This window comes from Ischnura elegans, chromosome 6, assembly GCF_921293095.1.
Source record: "Ischnura elegans chromosome 6, ioIscEleg1.1, whole genome shotgun sequence".
NCBI lineage: Eukaryota > Metazoa > Arthropoda > Insecta > Odonata > Coenagrionidae > Ischnura > Ischnura elegans.
This window is the reverse complement of record NC_060251.1, coordinates 118,306,985-118,326,604: the sequence shown is the minus strand read 5'-3', so window position 1 is coordinate 118,326,604 and position 19,620 is coordinate 118,306,985. Positions and strand designations below refer to the sequence as shown.

General features: G+C 39.0%; 1 protein-coding gene across 1 annotated transcript in view; it reads left to right on the top strand.

Moving 5' to 3' along the window:
* The window catches only part of LOC124161586, a 50,434-nt gene that overhangs the window by 1,103 nt on the left and 29,711 nt on the right, over positions 1 to 19,620 (top strand). The gene's annotated exons all lie outside the window — the stretch shown is intronic.

Genomic DNA, 19,620 nt, shown 5'->3' with positions numbered 1-19,620 from the left:
GAAATACTCACATGCCTTTAGTTACATTGCAGAAGTCATCCTTCTTTCCTTTTGTCCAGCAAAGTGATCAATTACGCGTTCGTTGAAATCAGCGCCGGACAACAATTTCTTTCCGATTGAACACATGGCAAGGGCACTAGTCTATAAATAAACAAGGGACGACACAAAATAGGCCGACGAAAAATACCACCAAATAGAACAAGGTGGCTGGACACAGAATTGGGACAATTTTTCCCTAAATTTCCCTAAAAAAAAACGAGCACTGTTGATTAATTCAAAATTGTCTTCTTGAATGTACACACAGCACTAAGAAACTTCTTAATCGGCAATTACGCACAGTTAACTCCTCGAAAATGATGTCTGAACTATTTCACTCCGTTCTTTCCGAGAGTCTTGCCGTTACTATAAGGACGACTCAAGGGAGATAGAAGTCGTGGTCCACTAATGCTGATTCAGCTGAGGGACGAATTTAAGGTCAGCAAAGGCATTCAAGCAAACAAAGGACGTCACGGACCATCTCCTTGAGTCTAAGATTCATATGTGGTAAACACACGAGACGCCAACGGGTCGCATTTTGAATAACCATGACTTCGAAATCATTGCCATGATATAATAATATATAAATTCTAGATCGTAAAAGAAGACGACTCTGAGCCACAGATGGGAGCTGTAAGGATCTCCGCAATGAACTCTTGAAGCCACATGAACTCTTCGAAGCCACTTAAATCAGACCCAAGTGGACATTTTCCGTCAGACAGCTACCGCTCTGCCGCTGATGAATTAGGTGAACATGAACTAATACAACAAGGACGGCTAGAAAAATGATGAACCTACACACAAAAGGTGCATTGTACGCGGCACTTCTTGACATTCATTGGATGACTCTATTTAAAGTCACGTTTTACGGTTTAAATCATGTTTAATCATTCACCCTATCACGCACGCACCTATTTCTTAAATTATAAATCAGTGGGGAATGTTAACTGATTTTTCCTAATACTGCAGGTCTTATGATAAATTAATCTGAAAAATAGGTACCGCATTTCTAATCATCGGCAAGATATGAATACATTGTTAAGGCCTAAATATTATAATATTAGTTTCCCAACGGTTCTTGAAATTCGTAATCATAACAGAACTGTGGCAAATACTCGAGAATAGTTTTCCTTCGTCAATACGGCCTTTAACTGGTTGGATTTTATGTGTTCCGGAATTCAAACACCAAAAAACGCAAGCATAATGGGATAATTTATTTACTGTAGCAATACCTACCAGCAATTAAAAATTAAAATCGTATAACTACACCCAGTACAGTGACCATTCTGATTCCGTAGGTCCCTTTTCTGTGGCAGCACGGGCAGCACCAAGTAGACGCCAGATTATACGCCCGCCGGCCTGCGCAGCGATGTCAACTCACTCGTCGCTCTGCGCAATCTCGGACGACGTCCCAAGGCTTCCCTAAGGCACTATGTTAGACGCGTCATAGCACCAGCAGCCCCCACCACTACCACTCTCCATATGACTGCATGGGGATGGATTGGGACGTTCTGGCCAGCGCCCCACGGCTACAAATACGAACTTCTCGCGCTATTTCTTTTCGTTTTTTCCAACACTTTCGATGTATGGGACTGAAAAACACTTTCATTAATCAATGTATAATTATAAATTAATGGATTTTTTTACTTTTTCAAATATTTGGGAGGGGCGGCGTCCGAGAGTCCTTATGGGCAAACCGCCACTGGAATGAAGCGTAGTAATACTTTCGTTCGGAATAGCAGCATGCTATTTCTTGCGCGAGCTATTTGGAAGCTCCGCCTCTTCCCGTATGAAAAACTTTCTGAACAGTTTGCGTAACCAATGAGGGAGAAGATATTTTATATATTTTTCTGTATTTTACGGAATATTGACTTGAAATTATAAATAATTGCTTTATTTACATTTAAAAATTATATTAAACCTTGGAAATATATAATACGCTTTGAAAATCTCATTTAAGAAATCAGCTGTTTGTTGTGGTTGTGATAATTTCCCAATGGCTTCAGACAGGTGGGTTAGGTCATAATTTCGTTGTTATAATGATGATTTATCGGACATAAATATTCAATGATTTACCTATATCCGATCGGTCCTTTACCGTGAGGTATATGCTATGCGAAATAATCATTGAAAGCTAAATATGTTTGATTTTCTTCGTAAATGTGTGAGGCTTCGAAGTTGTTTGTTGCATATCAGAATTAATATGTATCAACTTTTATTGTATTGCTCGTGACGATATCGTTTTACTGTATGAACTAGAAGCTTTCGTTTCTAATGTTATCTATATATTATATGACTCCCTAATTTCAGTGTTCATTCTCTGTTTAGGAAATGAAGTAGGTGGCAACGTCACAGCTGTGCTTTCATGTATTATGATAGAATAGTATCGATATTTCAGCTGCATATTTGGAAAAAGCAGAGGGAGGTGATGGTGAATTTGAGGATGGATGGAACAGCTGTGAAAAAGTGAATCTAGCAATAGTGAATCGTGTGGAAAGTGCTGTTGTGTCAGTTATCATTGTTTTCGTATCAGCTGATTTTATTATGTGCTCACGGAAATTTTTGATAGACCCTGAACTGTGCCGATAAACTGAAACTTAATTGTGTGAATAACTTACTTGTCTATAGAGGAAACAATTTGTATTCAATTCCACGTGATATATATTGCATTAATGATGTAGTGCATGGATATTCCATTTAACGTTTGTGGTGAATCATATTTGTTCGGAAACTTTATTGGTGTTCGGAGAAATCCTTTGTTTTCAAGCAAGTAATTCAAGTCGACTGCCCGTGTTTATAATTTAGTAAATTTTTAGTTTTAATTGTAGAAGGCAGCGAATAGTGGGGGAAACAATTTCGACTCGTTGCATGTATTTGTATATACTGTCCAATTGAGGAAATGAACGGCTGATCAAAGTATATGGTATTATTATGGTAATATATGGTTTTCATTGAAAGCTATAACTATTAATATATTTGGCGAGTTAGTGTGTTAACACAAGCTTGAAATTTTTCAAGAATCGACCTGATAGCCTACATTGAGGATATTTTTAGTAGCAAGTCAAGTGATGAAATAAAATTATGAATTGTAAATATGAATAAAACGCGTAAAATTTGGGCTAATGGTAGTGATTCTTTGCATTAATTGTTATTGTTTTCGTACTGTCGATGAAGCAAGCTTGTGCTTCATATATTAAGCTCGAATGTTAATTCCTAACCAAATCACTTAACTAGTTAAATATTCATCACTTATGCTACTATTATTTAATTAAAATAAAGCTGATATCATTTTATTTTTGGCTATTATTCCATTTTTCAATGCTTGATTAGGTTACTTTAACCTCAGAAAAACAATTCGACATCGCAATGCGCACGTTTTCTGGTTGCAATACCGAATTGCTCGGCATCGAAGACCGCGTAATATTATAGCAAGCCTACCGGTTGCAATTCGCCGTTCATAATAGTAAATAGCAACGGGCCTATGCTATTCTGAGAATTACGTCTTCCGGTGTAGTAAAAACACGAATTGCAACCGTTCGTAATACCAAATAGCATAGGCGTTGCAATACGCTATATTATAGCAACATCGGTTGCAATAATGAAGAATAGCATAATGCTATTCCATCCATAATAGCAGCCTTGGTGATCGACTCGAGGTTCGTCCGTTGCAATCGTTGAATCCAAAACTTCACCATCATTTTCTTAAAGTGGCTAGGATATTTTGAAGGAAAACGCCAATTATTCACGACAGCCATCATCACCTTTTCCGATAACGTAAGTTAATCTACATCCAAATTCACATATTACCTCGTCAACCGTTATTATAGGCGTGTTGAGGGGGGTGTTAGGGTACAGCCTTTCACAGAGAACAAGCACAGTATGTCACTGCTGAGTATTACTTTATTTTTCGGAGGAACATGAAGTCCTATACCTATACAGACGGCAAAATATCTCTCTTGATACAGTGCTCCCTCTATAATGCGGAACTTCAATTCTCCGGTACTGCCAGTAATCCGGCGTTTTTATACAGGTGCATATAAATAGCTCGGTAATTTCAAGTAGCCTGCTATGCTGGTTAATCTAGTCCAACTCAGAAAATAGGGCATGCAGTGATAGTAGTACTGAGAAGGGAGCCTTCTGCTTCAATCGAATAGTGTGGATTATTGATACGAAACAATTCAGTACATAATATAATGTAAGTTTAATTTTTAAATATTGTAGTTTTACCTTGCGTAGGCACTCCATCTACGTGTAAGCACTAATTCAGTGTACAATAAGATACATTTTATACTTGTAGGTACAGAATAAAACATAGCTTCTGCCGTTTAATTGCGTAATTATAAGTGATTTCCAGGGATCCGGCAGTTCCCTGGTCCGATATCTGCCAGATTACCAAGAGACCACTTTATCTCCATTCTGTAGGACCTAGAAACATACAGAGGTTCTAAGGTGATTTTCTCCGCGTCGCTCTGAAATACATCATTTCTGAGCATCTCAAAGAATCAAAGCATAGCGCGTAGCCTCAGAATCTTTTGCGGATCCCAGTCTAATTTGTGTGAAAACTGTGCAGCGATTTCTGTTCGCTCGTATCAATTTTTAGACGAATCGAGCTGCTTTCCTTTGTATTTTCCCGGCCAGAACATGGAAACGGTAACTCTCAATTTACTTGAATATTTCGTAAATATATATTACCATTTATTTTATTACCAGTGGCTCTCGTTTAATTTCAAAGATCCAACTCGTAAGTAGGTATAATAAGCAACAAAGAAGCAGTTTATCTAAATTTCCTCCCTAATGATGCACCTCTTCCTGTTTCCTTGCCATATATAATGTTACCTCACTAAAAAATAGAATTTAATACTAGCTCCACCAGAATCAAATGGTGGCATTTAACACTGACAAATACAGAATAATGAAATTGAAAAATCGCAGCAGTGTCGGACAAGGATATGCTGCCATAGGCACTCTTCACCATGCACATTAAGAACTGCAGCGCATGGAAATGAAGATGAAGAAATCAACGTGTAGCAATTAGCTAATGATATCACCGTCTCAGCAGGGGCCTCTGTCTGTAACTTCGTTTTCTCCCGAGTTGGGAGAAAATAGACTCGTGAAGCACCCGTTTCATCCAACTGAAGTCCGTAACTCGTTTCTCCCGGTAACGGAGAAAATATTCTCTCAGTAACGGAGAAAGTGTTTCTCCTGGAGAAAATATTTCTCCCGACTCAAATCTGTAACGCGATTGGAGAAACTTGTCGCACCCTGGACGGGTGCCAGGGAGTCACCCGCCCGGGACCCGCCGACTAATTTTCTCCCTGGGAGAAAGCGAGGAAAATAGCAATGGCAGTGTAAGGGTTGTGTAAAATAGGTTTACCTTTCAAATTAAGTTAAATATTCCAAATATGAATCAAAGAATTTGTGAGAAATTGAATTTCCTTCAAAATAGTATGATTGTCTCTTTCGCTGAAGTTTTCAATTGAAAGATATGAAATAAAAATGCCTAAGTGTACCTTATTACCCGCTCTCTCCTAATTCATTATTCATTGTTCGACTTAATGAGCTTGGGGTGTCTTCCACCTCCGTAATCAACCTATTCTCTTGTGGTGTACCGAGTTACAGAAATTACCTCAAACCCTTCTGCCATTACCTCTTCTCTCTGCCTCTGGTATAGAAAGTGACTGGTGTGATTTTCTGGGACCGTGAAAATGATGTCATGAACTATTATATTCTATGTCTCACAGGTATTTTCCCCATCACTTGGGGAATCGATGGAAAAATCAATTCGGCGTAATTTTTAAGCAACTGTTACCGATGGCGTGAACATTATAATTTCTTTTAAAGAAATGGAACTGCTGCTTGAGTGTAGGCACATTAGATTGTCAATATGTTAGGAAACATTTAAGTGGATTTAATTTTTTTTTCTTGTTTGGGAAATGTAAATTTATATTACTGTAGAATATAAGTGCTGACAAAAGATATCACTGGGATATTTTTAGTAATACACTCAGGTATTGCACAGGTACTCCTTTGTTAGGTAGTAAAATTAAGTTTTCTTTTTCTTGCAATTAATTCTCTCATTCCCCGTTAAAAAAACTAAATGACAGTCTTAAAAAAACTTGGTACAGCTGGGAACGATGCGCAAAAATTAAAAAAAAATTATAATTACCTTTTTTGATTTTAATCATAGAAACATATCCAATATTGGAAGAACCCGCGATCCCCTAGGTGGAAGAAGGTGGTGTTGGCTGTGTAATCAGGCTCTGGCAGAGGGGCGGTTTTATCAGGCTCTGGCGGAGGGCTTGGCGGTAACTTTTCAGAAAGAATTAACTGCATGCGCGGTAGAGATGGAGGATGAACAATCAATAAATTCCAGGGCGAAGAGGACGAACTGTCATACGAAACGATTTCGCAGTCCGAGTCTTCGAAAATTTCGATCGGTTTAATTGGTTTTCTGATGTTAATTCTTTTATTTTTGTCCTTCCTTCTCGGGCACCTAAACAGGGCCTGGCAGGACCCTGGGAAAGACAAAAAAAGATAATTAGCGTAGGAATATAGACTTACGGGCAGACGAGCCCCCATGAATTTTAAGGAGACGCATATCCCACAACATGAGTAGTATTTTAAGTAGGCTTCCGCGGAGATTATGATGAATTCTGCTGGTTTTTCCGGGTATTCTTCCGCGTTTATCCATTTGTAGGACGATATTTCGCCAACGTTCCAGTTGGCTTCCTCAGGTCCACTGAAGTGTTGATGCAGAAATTTGTTCATCTTATATACACCCCGTTTGCCGCCTTTTTTCTCGAGGTGTGCCCTGATTGGTCAGGATCTTTGAAGACCCTTTTCCACGCGCTGCGCTGGCGAGATTGTAGCCGTCTTCACGATTGAAGTTCTTTGTCGTTTTGGCGATTTCAATTGCCTCCCTGATTATTCTCGGGTAGTAGCGGCCTTCTTTGTTCAGAGGAGAGGCGTTGTCAAAATCAATATTGTGTGTCGGTCCACTCCATTGGTGTTCCGCCACCGCTGACTGGGTGAAATGTCTATTTTTTTACTGCCCTTCTGTGCTCTTGGACTCGGCATTTCAGTGCTCGTGATGTTTGGCCGATGTAGGACTCACCGCAGCTGCATTTAATTTGATATACTCCTCCACAGATGTCATTAGGGTGGTGGTCTTTCGTGTTGACGAGGATATTCGACATCTTGGTGACGCATTTGAATCTGGTCATGATGTTGTGTTTCTGGAGAGCTCTCGCGATCTTTTCCGTGGTACCGGCGACGTAAGGTAGGATAGCGTGTGCCCTCGCCTTTTCTGTAGTAGGGCTCTCTTCATTGGTCCTTTTTGGGGCCATCCGCGACTGCTTACGTTCCATTTTGTGGAAATCTTCAAGATGTTTTCTCGCCGGAAGCCGTTCATCTGGAAAGTTTCCATTAAATGCCGTTTTTCTTTTTCGATGGAGGCAGCGTCTGAGATGGAGCATGCTCGGTGGAATAATGTTTTAATTACTCCGAATTTCTGTTGTGGGTGGTGATGGGAGTCTGCATGGAGATATCGGTCCGTGTGGGTATTTTTACGAAAAACGGAGTGTCCCAAAGTCCCATCTCCTTTCTTCTCGACCAGTACGTCTAGAAAAGGTAGGCGATTGTCCGTTTCCATCTCCATGGTAAATGTAATGGCAGCATTTTGTACGTTCAGGTGGTGCAAGAACTTCTGGAGTTCATCTTTTCCGTGGGGCTATATCACAAATGTGTCATCCACATACCTCACAAAGAGTTTTGGCTTTTTGTTGAAGGACTGCAGGGCTTTCCGTTCAAAATCTTCCATGAAAAGATTGGCGATTACCGGGGAGAGTGGGGACCCCATTGCAGCACCATTTGTTTGCCTGTAGAATTTTCCGTTCCACCTGAAGTAGAAGTTTCTCAGGCAAAATTCCACCATTTTTGGGATGTCTTCTGGGAGGCCGTCACTTGTGAATGTCTTGATAATCTCTACGGCTTCACCAATTGGGATGTTTGTGAAGAGAGACACTACATCGAAACTCACTAAAATATCATCCTTGCGTCTTCTTTATTCATCACTACAGTTGCGTTCCCTTTATCCGCCGGTGTGATAACAATGTCGTCGTTCGTCCTTTTAGTTTAGTAAAGACTACATTAGTAAAGTTTTATTTAGTTTAGTAAAGACTACATTAGTAAAATCAACGGTCTCCTGAACGATGATACTTACTCCGAAGAAAACTGGATCCCACCTCCAGGACTCAAAAAGGAATCAAACACATTATCAACCAGTCTTCGATCCCTCCAGAAGAAAGAAAGTGGATCATCGAGCCGGCGCCCAAACCACCTAGATTATATGGTCTACCCAAGATCCATAAGCAAGGTGTCCCTCTACGACCAATAGTGAGTGCAATAGACTCTCCCTCTCATAAACTTGCAAAATACTTGGCCCAGCAACTCGTACCGTTCTCCGGTCAGACGTGTACGCATGTAAAGAACTCCGCTCACTTTATTGAGATTATAAAAAAGGCCAAAATAAGCAAGGATGATATTTTAGTGAGTTTCGATGTAGTGTCTCTCTTCACAAACATCCCAATTGGTGAAGCCGTAGAGATTATCAAGACATTCACAAGTGACGGCCTCCCAGAAGACATCCCAAAAATGGTGGAATTTTGCCTGAGAAACTCCTACTTCACGTGGAACGGAAAATTCTACAGGCAAACAAATGGTGCTGCAATGGGGTCCCCACTCTCCCCGGTAATCGCCAATCTTTTCATGGAAGATTTTGAACGGAAAGCCCTGCAGTCCTTCAACAAAAAGCCAAAACTCTTTGTGAGGTATGTGGATGACACATTTGTGATATAGCCCCACGGAAAAGATGAACTCCAGAAGTTCTTCACCACCTGAACGTACAAAATGCTGCCATAACATTTACCATGGAGATGGAAACGGACAATCGCCTACCTTTTCTAGACGTACTGGTCGAGAAGAAAGGAGATGGGACTTTGGGACACTCCGTTTTTCGTAAAAATACCCACACGGACCGATATCTCCATGCAGACTCCCATCACCACCCACAACAGAAATTCGGAGTAATTAAAACATTATTCCACCGAGCATGCTCCATCTCAGACGCTGCCTCCATCGAAAAAGAAAAACGGCATTTAATGGAAACTTTCCAGATGAACGGCTTCCGGCGAGAAAACATCTTGAAGATTTCCACAAAATGGAACGTAAGCAGTCGCGGATGGCCCCAAAAAGGACCAATGAAGAGAGCCCTACTACAGAAAAGGCGAGGGCACACGCTATCCTACCTTACGTCGCCGGTACCACGGAAAAGATCGCGAGAGCTCTCCAGAAACACAACATCATGACCAGATTCAAATGCGTCACCAAGATGTCGAATATCCTCGTCAACACGAAAGACCACCACCCTAATGACATCTGTGGAGGAGTATATCAAATTAAATGCAGCTGCGGTGAGTCCTACATCGGCCAAACATCACGAGCACTGAAATGCCGAGTCCAAGAGCACAGAAGGGCAGTAAAAAAATAGACATTTCACCCAGTCAGCGGTGGCGGAACACCAATGGAGTGGACCGACACACAATATTGATTTTGACAACGCCTCTCCTCTGAACAAAGAAGGCCGCTACTACCCGAGAATAATCAGGGAGGCAATTGAAATCGCCAAAACGACAAAGAACTTCAACCGTAAAGACGGCTACAATCTCGCCAGCGCGTGGAAAAGGGTCTTCAAAGATCCTGACCAATCAGGGCCCGCCTCGAGAAAAAAGGCGGCAAACGGGGTGTATATAAGATGAACAAATTTCTGCTAAAGTCAAATCCATGAAGTGGTATGAATTTGTATTTTTCGGGATACATCATGCGAAGATGACGATTTATTTTTCCCACCATTTCCCTAAAGGTTTTCTTTATATGATCACAGTCAACTTTGTAAACCAAAACTCATTAACTCACCCTTTCTTCCTTAAGTTTATATTCAGTTAGGTGAGTAGCCCTAAGCGAGATAAAAAATACTCGCGCCCTGTGTCGATTCGGTTTTAACCTAATTAAAGGAGAATACTTTAGCAACCACCGAAAATGTATGAGTAGTCTCCTAATGGTTCGTGAAATATTCCTACTTTCAATCGTAAAGTCTATCGTAGTCATCCATATTATTTAACTCACTTTGCTCGCTGGGAGGGCTCTCCCCCCCCCCCCAGACCCCACCCCCCGAAAAAGGCCTGCGGCCTGTTATGCTCACTGTGGGAGGTCTTACACTTTTTGTTTGCTACTTGTTACTTTCTTCTTCTAAGTAATCAACCCTTGGGTTGGTTTGCAGCAGTCTCTCCATCTCTGTCTGTCCTCCGCCAGCCTCTTCAGCTCTAGGTAGCTGTTGCAGCCCATGTCCTTCATTACTTGGGTGATATAGCTCAACCTCGGCCTTCCTCTGCCCCTCTTCCCCTCCACAGTGCCCTCTAAAACTGTTTTTACCAATCCATTATTTTGTCTCAGTAAATGTCCAACCCATTTACTTCTCCTTGCAGTTAGAATTCTCCACAGGTCTGCTTTCACTCCCAGTCTTTCCAGTATCTCCTCATTCGTTACCCGGTCTACCCATGAAACTTTTAACATTCTACGGTAGCACCATAGTTCAAAAGCATCAATTATTTTTTTCTCTGCTGCTCCTATCGTCCAAGTTTCACTACCATAAAGCATTATGCTCCATACAAAAGTTTTGAGTAGATTCATCCTAATCTTGATACTCATGTTTTTTGAAACGTATATCTTTCTCTTCTTGTTGAAAGCTATTTTTTCCTGTTGTATTCTACTGCTTATTTCCCTTTTGCTTCTGGCATCCGTGGTGATCTTGCTTCCTAAATACGTGAATTCTTCTACATTGTTCAGCTGTGTATTACCCAAAGTTATATGTGCTGGTATTCCTGTTTTGCTTACAACGAGTGTCTTGGTTTTGGTCCTGCTTAACTTTAGATTGTATCTAGCCAGCGTGACTTCCATCTCCCTAAGCACTTCTTGTAGTTGGTCTTCACTTTCTGCCAAGACTGCTAAGTCGTCCGCAAAACATAGCTTACATATCCTCTGCCCATGGACTTTAATTCCTGCTTCCGGTAAGTTGCTCTCTGCCTCGTCCAGTGCTCTTTGTAGGTATAAGTTAAATAGCGCAGGTGACAATGAACATCCCTGTCTCACTCCTTTTCTAATTTTGGCCTGCTGTTCGTATTGTCCAAATCTCAGCACTGCAATTTCTTCTCTATAGAGACCCCAGATAATTCTTCTATCTTTGTAATTTATCTTTGCTTCTTTCATTATGGTTACTTAAGGATCGTTTACTTTAAAGCTGACTAGCATAAATTTAAACAATATTTCCAGTTTCACGTAAAACGAGCGCATGGTACGTAGGCTACAATATGAATGTAAATATTTATAAAGAGAAACGTTTTTCTGAGGAGCTAAAAAAGTAAAATAAATTTCTACGAGTGTGACAGAGTCTCTCTAACTCATTCAATTCAAATACAAAAAACGTTGAGACCACGTTCCACTGTAGCACCCAATACATACGTAATATCATAACATAACGACTTTACGTATTACAATGAAAAACACGTTTATTAATTATTTTTCACAAAACTCAACCAAATTCTTGATGTACGAACAAGATGTAACAGCTGTTCCCCTTCGTAAGCGTTAGAGAGAGATGGTACACACAATAGAATTACGTAGGAACTGAATATTAATATCTAGAGCAAATGCGCCTTAGCATGAATTGGGGCTAGTATGACGAATTTTATCGAAATATTAGTTATCATGATCGCGAATGATTTCACTTCAGAAATACCTCTATTAAAAGTTTTAATGAATCGGGATACACAAATATCTCAGCTTTAATACCAAACGCAATGCGCTATAAATCTGGTGAGTGACAGATCACAGCCTTAGGTGTACAAGACATTGTGAATGTCAAGACTTCGATAATTTTCACTGTTGAATAACTTAGTCACTGAAGGAAACGTGATCTTCGCAAGACAAATTATTGAATAAGAAATACCTTTATTTGCACTTATCCTCCATATTGTATTATTCACTGCCTTTGATGCACCAGCTCACGGATAACAATGCACATAAAAAGGACATTAATGGAAAATAGAACGTAAGGAAAAATAAGAATTTATCATAAAAAATGAAAACAAAATCATTTTTACCTAGTTATATTTTATGGAAGTCTTGTTTAAAAGTCTTTCTACTACAATCGTGCATCGCCAACAAGACACGAACTACAGTCAACAGCACGAATCATCTTTTAAAAATGGCATTATGTACACTTGTTAACTATGAAATTTCTAACAACCACACTTTCGTTGTGATATACTAAAAACAATAAGTAATTTCCTACCTTATATTTCTCCGCTTTCCATTTGAATACGCTTTGATGTAAACCAATGTTTGTTCATGTGGAAGGAAGACATTTCAAAAACTACTTTCTAAATTTCCTACCTTATCTTTATCAGTTTTTCATTTTAATTCCTTTATCTTCTTTTCCAATTTAGATTCTCTTGCTTGAATAAACAAAGAAGTTATTATGATTATTTGTTTCTATGATCGCCAAGCCGCCATTAGATTTTGGTGGCCATTTTTTGAACGAATCCCCATACTCAATTTTAAATGAATAGACAGTTAAGTAATTGGAAATTTAGTGTTTTCATAATGTTTCCTGGGGTTTCATACAATTTTAGAGGTGGTCTTCATAAGACTTTTTGTCGTATCTCGTCTCGCTCACCCCAAACATTTGTATGAGTGAGTGGTCGTTAAGGGGCTTTATTGAAAATAGATTAGTACTTACAACAGAAGCCCATGTTTAAGGCGGGAACCTTTGTTCTTCTGGGGGGTGTTTCAGAGTCTCGTAGGATTGGCGGCGTCGGAAACGGATTCATTCCGAGTCGATCGGGATCCTATCCTACGCTCGTCTTCCGTGCGTTTCACACATACTATCGGAAAGCGTTCCGCTTTTGGTATGACGTCAACAGTCATCCTCCTCCGGGAAACGAGAAAACGTCACAATTTTCAAGTGACAAGTGAGCAGCGAAAATAACCTCCCGCAAGATTTGATACTTGACAAGGGAGGCGAAAGTTATGTACGGGCATAAATAAGTGCTAACTGATACAGTGTCACATAATTGACGTTGTTGCCGGGTAAAATTATTTTAGAATTGTTCGTCTGTAGTTTTTTTAACGTAATACCGTGTCGTTTTGAACAAATAACGGGAGTGAAGGAAAATTTTGAACGAGTTTGTTCTTTTCATTCTCGTGAGAGCATAGTTGATTGTTCTTAAGAACTAAACTACTGGTAGTCGCGATATCCATCATTTTTTCCAACAACATATGGTTTACTTACTCTATTGTTTAACCAAATTGTTATATTTTCATTCAGTATTTCAATTAAATATGAATATTGACCATCATAAATGATGTTATGGCCTTCATGATATGCCGTAAACGTCTTACAATTTTTCCGTGAAAGTGAAGGTACGCTGGAAGGAAATACAGCGATTAAAATAAGTTGAATAGTGTCCATTATTAGTAATGGCTTGAGTTATGTACGTTAAAATAACGCAAAATAATTTCGTTAGTTTGTTATCTGTTTTGCACGTTCTAGGTTATTTCTATAACACCATTTTATTTGGTACGAAAATGACAAATTGTTGCTATCGATGCACCTTTAAATACATCTTATAAATTATATTTCAGTGAGCGATAATTCTGCAAAGAAAAAAATAGTCGCTGCAAAAGGGAATGGAACTCATAACCTTTACCTCGCTGATCCATTTACACAATCCATCCAATTACATCCCCGTTTACACAACGATCGTCGCGACGTTGATCCTTACGATCGTAACCTCAAAACGTCGTGTAAACGCGCAGAGTTACCATCGTAGGCCTTAGTACCTAACACTGCCGAACTTACGATGGTTAGCGCTAGTGTGCCAAGTAAAAAGAGTTAGGAAATGAAGATCGATGCATATACGATTCTTTCGCGCCGTTGCAATAACTGATATTTCATAAATAACTCTAATATATCAAAGATATATGGCAACGATTGAAGATATTATTCAGCAGGTAATGGAAGGACGTTAGGGGAAAGTTTTTTATCTGATGTTCTATTTACCAAATGATATCGGATATTCTGTACTATACCAGTTTTATGTATTTCTTTATTTACAGGTTTACCCATAACCATGTATCCTTACATTATACTTCACAGATGATGGAAAATAACAAACATGCACAAAATGTTAACCAATCAAATCATTGTATACAGGATTTCACAATAAAATTCGCCAGAAATAACCATAACATTTAGATGAGGACATGGAGATATCAATACTTGTGCCGAATCAAGCCGAAATCTAAGCCTTTTCTAGTTTAATTATAACGGCAATATGTACTGTCTTTAATGCGTGAATATTCTTGAATGTTGTGACATATTCTCTCGAAGAATCTAGTTTCTTAAAGACTTCACGGACTGTTATGACTTATAGTTTTATCTCATCATAGCTGGGAGTTCTAAAGCTATGACGGGATCCATTAAAAGTTACTAATAAAGGAGGTAGGAACAATCTAAATATTAATTGATAATTTTGTAGAGGAATATGCCTTTGTTGGAGGATCCTTGGTCGTGCAAGAGTTTTCAAATTAACTAGGAAAAGAATATATGAAGTGTTGTAATCAGACAAAGAGATTAATAAATCGTAATCATTTAATTTGAAAAATTTATTTAGGACACGTTCAATCCGGATTGAGTCGATATTATAATAGTGACCAGTTAGCAAAATATTCCAATTTGGAACGTAGCAAGGAGACATATCTACTGTCTTTACCGCATGAATATTGCTAAACTTTGGACAGATTCCCATAAAGAAACCCACATTCTTTAACGTTTTACCGACAGTTCGGTCTAGCTTCAGTTTTAGCACATAAAAACAATAATATTCTTTTGCTTCTTAATTTCCAGGATTTCAATTTTCTCACGCAGTGTCGTCGTCAGTTGTTAAATGACACAATTCCACAACGAGGGCAGCACGGGCAGCACTGAGTTACGATGGTAACTTTTAGACGTGTAAACGTGCAGTAGTCGCGATCAACGTCGGTACGATCGTGGTGTAAACGGGGCATGAATACTGCCTTAACCCGCTGCGCCACCGTCACTTGTTTAATTTAGGTCGAAATTTGTAACATATAAATTAAAGGATGGTATGAGGGAGCTTCGGTATAGTTGATACCGTGGCTATTCCCGTTATGCTTGAACTAATATTTCACATTAAAATGAATATTTAGAATGTATACCATGGAATCGACTGAATTGTACATACCCACGTCTAATTTCGATGTAACTACGATGCCAAGTCACACACACAATCATTTCAAACTAGACAAATTGTTATACTTCCAAACCCACGGACACGTATTCAATGCGTTATGCTACCTGCATATTTGTAAGTCATTACGCCATGCATTCCAACTTGTTTCACGTTCTTTTTGCCAAATTACTCGTCCAAATAACAACGCAAACGAACTTGTACCGTCAATGATACAGTCTGCCTATTTATTGCCTAATTTACACGAGAATTAAAGTCACTTACACTTATATTGCTCTATCAGAATATCCACGTATATCAGCACTCATGAAATAATGTCGTATGATTTTATTATAGCCAAATACTTAATAAATAACAGCATTATAACATATCTCCACTCGCAACCGGAATGAGTTTCCGTCACCTCTAGCCCACTCGACTTCTATCCGATAGGAAAGCCGTCCTTGAGTCGATAGGAGGCCAGTCTGAAACGCACGGATTGCCTGGCCGATAGTAAGTGACGTAGAATCCGCGTCAAGTCTCCCGATCCGCTCGGAAAGGGAGACTCTGAGACACCCTGCTGGTCTCCTATAGTTTACGTTCAACGTTTTTAGTATCGCGCTGGAACCTTCGTGCTCCTAGGCTATTTTTCTATCGCTGGAATCTTTTTGCTTGTAGTCTCCTTCAGTTAATTTTTCAAAGTAATGTTACCTTAGTGACGGTAGCCAAGAGTCGTCAATTGTTAATGTATTGTTTGAAAAAAAGATCGATTTTATCAGCATTTTCGATTGTTATTCATCCTTTATAATGGAAGGAAATTCAATATGACTTGTTTGAATGATATTTGTTTTGTTTAATTTCTTTTATAATTAGATTTATGAGCTTATCTGGATGTAACTCGGGAAAACTCAGGTAATAAATGTGCCAGCAATATTCTCGCCAGATTTTCTAAATCTTCTTCTTTTTTGGCAGATGCCTGCATTAAAAACTAATATCTCTATGAAATCTTAAAATTTTTATAGCTAACCCTGTGAAATGAATCATTTTCACCACGTCTTCTGGAGAATTTAAATCTTTCCTCCTCAAGTATTGACAATGAAACGAATAAATCAGCCTTTTTGGTAGATTTTTGAAGAAAGTCAACCTATTTAAGTCGTGACCAGTCGCTTTAAAATCATTGAATATTGTACTCTCTATCACTTTTTGCCGTCAAATTAATAACCTTAATCTTCGCCCATGACATCCTAACTTTTGCATGACAAACCAAGTTTCTTAACGTCGTTCAAGTTGGTTATCAGATGAAGTCAATAGCAGAAATCGGTGAAAGTTTTTAGGAATTGGGGTTTAAGTATTCGGGCGTAGATGTCTTTCGTAGGTTATCACGTAACGTTTTTTTTATGAAAAAATAAAATTTATTAGCGTTTGGAAATAAATATGGCGTAAAATCTCCCTATTCCTCTTGGCCAGGACGAAAGGGAATTTATGCACCGCTATCAAGAGTGTTAATCACTTACTGCTAGGCTATAACACGTACTACACGTGAAGCGTCGCAATACGCGTCTGTGATTAAGATAACCCTCGTTAGCATTACATGCGATGTAATACTAACGAGTGGTAAATGTTAGTTTTAGGTGTCAAAATCAGAAAACCAGGCGCCTTCAATAAAATAACCGTTGGTTAAAACTTGTTGTTATAAATTAGGTCTAAAGAGATATTAATCCTTCATGTATTTCTCCATAAATGTTAAGCAGACTTGGAGATCTTGAAAATTCAAACCATTTGTGAATGAATGCACGAGGAAATATTACATTTACATCATGTTCATTGCAATTAATTCTTTGGACTTTATAGAAAATTTCACCATAACGGCAATGTATCGCGTATGGATATAGCCAGGGGCGGATCCAGGATTTCTTTCTGGGGGGGCACGTGACCCCGTGCCCCCCTAGATCCACTTATGTATATAGCAATGTAGGCCATGAACAGCCGAAATAGGACACACCTTAGATCGACACATTTCATCCTTTGATTCATTGATTGCCATGAGCTCCTCATACTTACTTCTACACCATTTCATCCAGCAGCTGAGATTCTCTTCCTTTTGTTATCATCAGTTAATTGCTGAGTCAATGCTGGGGTCAGGGCTTGTTTATATCGAAATTCAGAAACGTTTAATAATTAAAATGATTTTTTACTTTGATTTATTTACATAGTCACGTATTCACGTTATAAGATTCAGTTGAATATATTTACTATACATTTGACAAAATATTAACCTTTTGTTTCACCTGTGAAGCGACTGGGGACAACCACTTACAACTCCTCATCATAAATTGAAAAAGTAAATTTAGAGTGAACATTAAATTTTCATTACATACCTTAAGCTCATATTCCATCTCTAACTTAAGGAACTTCTCTGCTTTTGAAAGCATTGACTCTCTCATTTTCCTTTCATGAGGTGTGTCACAAAATTGAGTTCTGAAAATTAACAGAGCTTTTTTTACAAATTCTGATAAACCTCTTTTATGGACACAGCAAACCCTCAACATCCTTAGTTATTCCTGGAAATGTTCTTTCCATAATTAATATTTGACTCCTGTCCTCAATTGTTTTCTTCCCAGAAAAATTTTTCTTGCAGTTAATGCATCCACTTTTAGCCAAGAGCCTATTAAGGCGATATCCAGCGAAGTAAGCGATTGAGCAATGCTCCAAAGTTAAAACATCTTCGTTAAACCTCGAGCGGGCGCGCCTGATATTTTTATACGACTGGGCGCGTGGCGTACTTTGCTCACGACATATGCATGTGCATAATGTAAATGCATTCAGTATTTATATGATAACACTCGATTTTTGCTAACATGAATCTTCATTTGTAGAACTTAGTTCAAGCTTGTACATTCAAAGGTAACACAGATATAAAGGTACACAGGCGGTACACGGCCGGTCGTGCGGCGTAATTTATACGCTACGGGTGTCGGGTTCCTCTTGCCGGTCTAAAAAGCTTTCTAAAATACATATTGCTTTAAAAACTAACATTTTAGGACTTAAGAAGGGCCGTTTTTTATATCTCACAACCTTCAATATGCCCACTTCTCGTCACCCAAACCCCATCCTCCACCTTGCCCCCTCCCTTCAAGCACCAAGACATATATAAGGAGGAAATTTTAAGTCTATGTTACAATTGATAATGCTGTTTGTAACGATGAAACGCGTAGCGTCATAATAAAACTCAGTGGAAATATTGCAATGTCTAATTTTACTAATATTAAGAACTTCCACCATATCGTGCCTCACATCATACAAGATATAAAGGTGATGATTATATGAAAGACAGAGTCTCGTTCCAAATGATGGCTCTGTGAGCCGAAACGCGTCGAACGTATTAAAATGTTGTGTAAAATTGGTACCACCTTTTATTTAAATAAATGTGAATTCTTTTGTATATTTTTTCGCATGTTGTTGTTCGCAAACCATTTACCAAACCATTAGGTTTTATATGTCCTTTATTCCTGAAATAAGAAACTCCAAATCAAATACTCCAATTATCATAAATGTGTCTCTGCTTTCGCATCAAATTTTCAGCGTGGAACTAATTTCCGGGTAATATTTCCTTGCCTTATTAAATTGAGTGCAGAAAATTTCACAAAGTGGCTCAGTATCATGTCTTCCGACGAAATACTATCAGTGATATTGTGTCTCAAACTTACCAATGTTCCAGTACCGCATTGAGGCTGTAGTACTTCGTCAAAAGAATCATTTTGTCCCGCATAGTATTACACTGCTACATGTAAAACCCCTCCAACATCCATTCGATATTCGAGCATATCTCCTCTCACAATTTCATCAAAATCTGTGGTGGTCGTGAATACTTCCGTGACCGTATCTAACTGATAGCCTATTCGTTTAGTTTGCGAATATATATTTAAAGAGGCCGGGTTCCCCTGAAAATTCCCTCTCTTTCCTCTTGGCTTTCGGACTGCAATGTTTGAAGTGCATGAGACAGTTTCAACACTTATTCACAGCTGTATGTTGTAAAAATGTTTTCAGCAGTAATGGGGAAATCCAAGCAGAGAAAAGAGGCAAGGATTCGAGGAAGACGCAGCTCGCCCGACGAGAAAGAAATCCCTATAGGACCCTGCCTTTCTTCTCTCACAATCAGCCCGAGGCAAACATCGTCTTCTCTTCCTTCGATGCTTGGGAGACTGACGGAGAGCTAGGA